The following is a 6,593-nucleotide window of genomic DNA, read 5'->3' as shown; positions in this document are numbered from 1 at the left end:
AACCTCCGTTTATCATGTGTACGTGCCTTTCTGGGGTTCGTGTTTGTTCGGCCCGATCTTCGTTATCTCCCCGCCTTCTCTTCCTGGTTTCTTCTCCTTTCTCAGCTATGTATCTGTCGAGTTTTCCCTCTCTGGCTAGCTTTTCTATAACATTCTTTAGGTCGTGGCAGTCGTTAGTAGAATGACCGTAGAGTCTGTGATATTCACAGTACTCGGACCGATCTTTTCCTGCTCTTTTGTGCTTCAGAGGTCTGGGTGGTGGGATCTTCTCGGTGTGGCATACTTCTCTGTAGACGTCTACCAGGGAGACTCGGAGTGGAGTGTAGCTGTGGTACTTCCGCGGCTTGTCCGAGCTGGATTCTTCTTTCTTTTTCTGTTCCCGATCTCGATCTCGGAATGAGTGGGTTGACTCTTTCCTGGAAGAGTCTCTTAGCTGGGAGGTTTCCTCCATGTTGATATATTTTTCTGCTCGCTCTTGCACCTCGTATAAGGAGGTCGGGTATCGTTTGGATAGGGATTGGCTAAACGGTCCTTCTTTTAGGCCGTTTGCTAGTCCCATGATGGCTGCTTCAGTGGGCAAGTGTTGTATGTCCAGGCAGGCTTTGTTGAATCGCTCCATGTATTCTCGGAGGGTTTCTTGGTTGCCTTGTTTGATCCCGAGTAGACTGGGGGCATGTTTTGCCTTATCTTTTTGAATAGAGAACCTTGTTAAGAATTTTTTGGTCAGGTCCTCAAAGCTGGAGATTGACCCTGGTGGTAGGTTGTCGAACCACTTCATGGCTGACTTGGTGAGGGTGGTGGGGAAGGCTTTGCACCGAATTGCGTCGGAGGCGTCGACGAGGTACATTCTGCTTCTAAAGTTGCTGAGGTGGTGACTTGGATCGGTGGTGCCGTCGTAGAGGTCCATATCTGGTGGTTTGAAGTTTCGTGGTACTTTCTCCTTCATGATCTCTTGTGTGAAGGGGTCATGATTGTTTTCGGGGTGGTGCCTCGTTCCGTCCGGTCTTTCAGGTTGGCTTCTATTCTCCGCAGTTTTTCTTCTAATTCTCTGCGCTTGCGAGCCTCCCTTCTCAGATCTTGTTCAGTTTCCTTCTGCTTTTTTATGTCCTCTTCGAGTCGTTTCAGCCGGTCTTGTTGTGCCCGAACTGTTTCCAGAATCTCCGAACTCTTTTCTTTTTCGGGATTTTGTGGATCTTTGTCTAGGAGTGATGTCTTTGGGCGATTCTGTTTGTTTCCCCTGGAGTGCGTGGTGATAGAGGGCTGTCCGGCCGTTCTCCGGTGTCAACTTCCTCTTCTTGTTCTGATGTAGCGTGGTTATTGTTGGGAGGGTCGTCCGCCATGGATGACTTCCAGGTTCCCCGGCAACGGCGCCAATGTTCCGAGGATTACCTGAAACGTGCAGCTCGGTCGTCTGGCAAGGCCCGAGGTGGGGGTCTGTGACCCGAGCTTGGTGTGCTGAACGGCGGGGGGTTGTACCTGCAATGACACTCCGATGCTTAAGTTAGCATGGGTCCAAGCAGATATCAAGTAGAATTAGAGTATGAGTTATACCTGGGTGCTCCAGTGTATTTATAGTAGTTGGCTGTGATCATCCCTGGATAAGATATTCTTATCTTATCTTATCTTTTGGGAGTTTTATCTTTATCTCTGTGGAACCGCCTTTCCTAGGCCTTTTCGGCCTTTAGGTTTTGGGCTTCGCTCCTCTTGATGGGCCTTTTCCCTCTATTGGTCCGAGGTCCGACCTCAGGTGTGGGCCTTTAGGACGAGGTCGGACCTTTGGTGGGGTGGCCGAGTTTAGGAGAGCTCGGTCAGGGTATGAACAGGTACCATTCTGGGCGTTTAACGCCAGGAATGGTGCCATTTTGGGCGTTAAACGCCAGAATGGGCACCATTCTGGGCGTTTAACGCCAGGTGTGCAGCATCCTGGGCGTTTAGAAAAACGCCCAGTGATAAAGGATTTCTGGTGTTTAACGCCAGCCAGGGCACCTGGCTGGGCGTTAAACGCCCAAAAGAGGCAACAAATGGGCGTTAAACGCCAGAATGGGTGCCATTCTGGGCGTTTAACGCCAGCAAGGTGGGGGGGACCACAATTTCGTTTTCAACTCAAATTTTTTCAAACTTTCCTTTTATTACCCATACTCTTCTACATAAATGCACTTCAACCTTTCATCATTCACTTTCAAATCTTCACAAATCAAAACCATTCTTCAAATCTATTTCAAATTAATCCCAAATCTTCTTCAAAAACTCACCCTTTTCTCAATTTCTCTCCAAATCCTCTCAAATCTCCTTTCAAATTTCTTTCGAAAATTCCCCTCCCCACCTTATAAATACACGTTTGTTCCCCCTCATTCCACCACACCATTCGAATTTCCTCTTCCTCCCCCTCTCTTCTCTCTTTTATTTTGCTTGAGGACAAGCAAACCTCTAAGTTTGGTGTGCTTTTCCGTGACCACTAAGCCAAGATTCATCAATATCATGGCTCCTAAGGGAAAACAAACCAATTTAAGAGTAAAGAAAGAGAATAATCCAAAGAATCTTTGGAATCAAGAGAAGTTCTTAACCAAAGAACATGAAGACCATTATCACAAAATAATGGGTCTGAGGTCAGTAATCCCGGAAGTAAAATTTGATCTGAAAGAAGATGAATATCCGGGGATCCAAGAGCAAATTCGAAACAGAGGATGGGAAGTTCTAACCAATCCTGAGATAAAGGTTGGAAGGAACATGGTTCAGGAATTCTACTCAAATCTGTGGCTGACAGATAAACAGAGAATGACTGGAACTGCTTACCATACCTATAGAACTATGGTCAGAGGGAAAGTTATGTACTTCCATCTGGACAAAATAAGAGAAATCTTCAAATTGCCTCAACTGCAAGATGATCCTGACTCCTTTAATAGGAGGATGGTGAGAGTAGATAAAGGGTTGGATCAAGTTCTAGAGGACATATGCCTCCCTGGAACTAAGTGGATAACCAATTCTAAGGGTGTCCCAAACCAACTCAAGAGGGGAGACCTCAAACCAATTGCAAGAGGTTGGCTAGACTTTATTGGGCGTTCCATATTGCCCACTAGCAACCGTTCTGAGGTCACCATCAAGAGAGCAGTGATGATTCATTGCATTATGCTTGGAAAAGAAGTGGATGTTCATCATGTGATTGCTTGTGAGATCTACACAATTGCAAATAAGAATTCCACTGTGACCAAACTGGCCTACCCAAGCTTGATCTCCTTGCTCTGTAAAGAGGCTGGGGTGAAGATGGGAGCAGATGAATTCATACCCATTGAACATCCAATCACCAAGAAGTCAATAGAAGGAGCAAGAGGAGCAGGGGCGTGAACTCCAAGAGATGAAACGCCAAAAGCTCTTCTCTCAAGCTGAGGGAGCATCCACTTCTCAAAATCAAGGTTGTTGAGTCCTAACTCTGTGAAAACCTCTATCATTAGGAGCCTATTTTTGCGTTTTTCTTCTGTTTTCTATTCCTATTTTTGTTTTTATTTTTTAGTCTCATCTTATATCTATATTTGAGTCTTGTTCTTAATTCATAATTAATAAAATTTATGCCTTAAAGTTATGAATGTCCTATGAATCCATCACCTCTCTTAAATGAAAAATGCTTTAATCACAAAAGAACAAGAAGTACAGGATTTCGAAATTTATCCTTGAAACTAGTTGAATTAGTTTGATGTGGTGACAATACTTTTTGTTTTCTGAATGAATGCTTGAACAGTACATATATCTTTTGAATTTGTTATTCATGAATGTTAAAAGTGTTGGCTCTTGAAAGAATGATGAAAAAAGAGACATGTTATTGAGGATCTGAAAAATCCTAAAAATGATTCTTGAAGCAAGAAAAAGCAGTGAATACAAAAAAAAAATTTTCGAAAAAGAAAAAAGAGAGAAGAAAAGAAAAAGAAAGAAAGAAATAAAAAAGTGTGATCCAAGGCAAAAAGAGTGTGCTTAAGAACCCTGGACACCTCTAATTGGGGACTCTAGCAAAGCTGAGCCACAATCTAAAAAGGTTCACCCAATTATGTGTCTGTGGCATGTATGTATCCGGTGGTAATACTGGAAGACAGAGTGCTTTGGGCCACAGCCAAGACTCATAAAGTAGCTGTGTTCAAGAATCATCATACTTAACTAGGAGAATCAATAACACTATCTGGATTCTGAGTTCCTAAAGAAGCCAATCATTCTGAATTTCAGAGGATAGAGTGAGATGCCAAAACTGTTCGGAGGCAAAAAGCTACTAGTCCCGCTCATCTAATTGGAACTATGTTTCTTTGATATTTTGGAGTCTATAGTATATTCTCTTCTTTTTATCCTATTTTGATTTTCAGTTGCTTGGGGACAAGCAACAATTTAAGTTTGGTGTTGTGATGAGCGGATAATTTATACGCTTTTTGGCATTGTTTTTAGTATAATTAGTTAAGTTTTTAGTATATTTTTATTAGTTTTTAGCTAAAATTCACTTTTCTGGACTTTACTATGAGTTTGTGTGTTTTTCTGTGATTTCAGGTATTTTCTGACTGAAATTGAAGGTTCTGAGCAAAAATCTGATTCAGAGACTGAAAAGGACTGCAGATGCTGTTGGATTCTGACCTCCCTGCACTCGAAGTGGATTTTCTGGAGCTACAGAAGCCCAATTGGCGCGCACTCAACGGCGTTGGAAAGTAGACATCCTGGGCTTTTCAGCAATATATGATAGTCCATACTTTGCCCAAGATTTGATGGCCCAAACCTGCGTAGCAATTCGGCCTCAGAAATTCCAGCGTTTAACGCCGGAACTGGCATAAAACTTGGAGTTAAACGCCCAAATTGGCATGAAAGCTGGCGTTTAACTCCAGAAAAGGTCTCTACACGAAAATGCTTCATTGCTCAGCCCAAGCACACACCAAGTGGGCCCGGAAGTGGATTTTTCTGTCATTTACTCATTTCTGTACACTCTAGGATTACTAGTTTACTATTAATAGGATCTTTTGACATTGTATCTGTACCTCATGACAATTTTACACGTTTCGTTGTATACATTCCACGGCATGAGTCTCTAAACCCCATGGTTGGGGGTGAGGAGCTCTGCTGTGTCTTGATGGATTAATGCAATTACTACTGTTTCTTATTCAATCATGTTTGCTTCCATTCTAAGATATCACTTGTTCTTAACCCGGATGAATGTGATGATCCGTGACACTCATCATGTTCTCAACTATGAACGTGTGACTGACAACCACCTCCGTTCTACCTTAGATTGAGTAGATATCTCTTGGATTCCTTAATCAGAATCTTCGTGGTATAAGCTAGAACTGATGGCGGCATTCAAGAGAATCCGGAAGGTCTAAACCTTGTCTGTGGTATTCTGAGTAGGATTCAATGATTGAATGACTGTGACGTGCTTCAAACTCCTAGCAGGCGGGGCGTTAGTGACAGACGCAAAAGGATCGATGGATTCTATTCTGGCCTGACCGAGAACCGACAGCTGATTAGCCATGCTGTGACAGAGCATAGGAACATTTTCACTGAGAGGATGGGAGGTAGCCACTGACAACGGTGAAACCCTACATACAGCTTGCCATGGAAGGAGCCTTGCGTGCTTGAAGAAGAAGACAGTAGGAAAGCAGAGATTCAGAAGATGGAGCATCTCCAAACCTCAACCTATTCTCCATTACTGAAAAACAAGTAACCAATTCATGTTCTTTTGCTTTTTACAATCAATCCTGATAATTTCTGATATCCTGACTAAGATTTACAAGATAACCATAGCTTGCTTCAAGCCGACAATCTCCGTGGGATCGACCCTTGCTCACGCAAGGTATTACTTGGACGACCCAGTGCACTTGCTGGTTAGTTGTGCGGGATTGCAAAAGTGTGATTGCAATTTCGTGCACCAAGTGTACATGAATTGGTTATTTGCAACCATTTTAATTAGTTCTTGAGCTTCTGCAGGCGTCTTCTTCAGATGAAGAGATCCTCCAGCAGAGCTATCCAAAGACATCTTGGACAGTTCAGACAGACCATCATAGAAGATACCTATGATGCTCCATTCAGAAAGCATGTCAGAAGGACACTTTCTGATCAATTGTTTGTATCTTTCCCAAGCTTCATAGAGGGATTCACCTTCTTTCTGTCTGAAGGTTTGGACTTCCACTCTAAGCTTACTCAATTTTTGAGGTGGAAAGAACTTTGCCAAGAAGGCATTGACTAGCTTTTCCCAAGAGTTCAGGCTTTCTTTAGGTTGTGAGTCCAACCATATCCTAGCTCTGTCTCTTACAGCAAAAGGGAATAGCATAAGTCTGTAGACCTCAGGATCAACCCCATTAGTCTTGACAGTGTCACAGATTTGCAAGAACTCAGCTAAAAACTGATGAGGATCTTCCAATGGAAGTCCATGGAACTTGCAATTCTGTTGCATTAGAGAAACTAATTGAGGCTTAAGCTCAAAGTTGTTTGCTCCAATGGCAGGGATAGAGATGCTTCTCCCATAGAAGTCGGGAGTAGGTGTAGTAAAGTCACCCAGCACCTTCCTTGCATTGTTGGCATTGTTGTTGTTTTCGGCTGCCATGGGTTCTTCTTGTTTGAAGATTTCTGTTAGG

At 43.1% G+C, this 6,593-nt stretch overlaps 1 non-coding gene across 1 annotated transcript; it reads left to right on the top strand.

Annotated features, from left to right (window-relative positions):
- The first annotated feature begins 6,049 nt into the window (after positions 1–6,049).
- LOC130983879 (small nucleolar RNA R71) lies at positions 6,050–6,157 on the top strand. The gene has a single exon (XR_009087849.1). It is a non-coding gene; the product is annotated as a small nucleolar RNA R71 (small nucleolar RNA).
- Positions 6,158–6,593: the final 436 nt, after the last annotated feature.

This window comes from Arachis stenosperma, chromosome 5, assembly GCF_014773155.1.
Source record: "Arachis stenosperma cultivar V10309 chromosome 5, arast.V10309.gnm1.PFL2, whole genome shotgun sequence".
Classification (NCBI taxonomy): domain Eukaryota; kingdom Viridiplantae; phylum Streptophyta; class Magnoliopsida; order Fabales; family Fabaceae; genus Arachis; species Arachis stenosperma.
The sequence above is the reverse complement of the archived record's forward strand: the minus strand, read 5'-3'. Positions and strand labels throughout refer to the sequence as shown.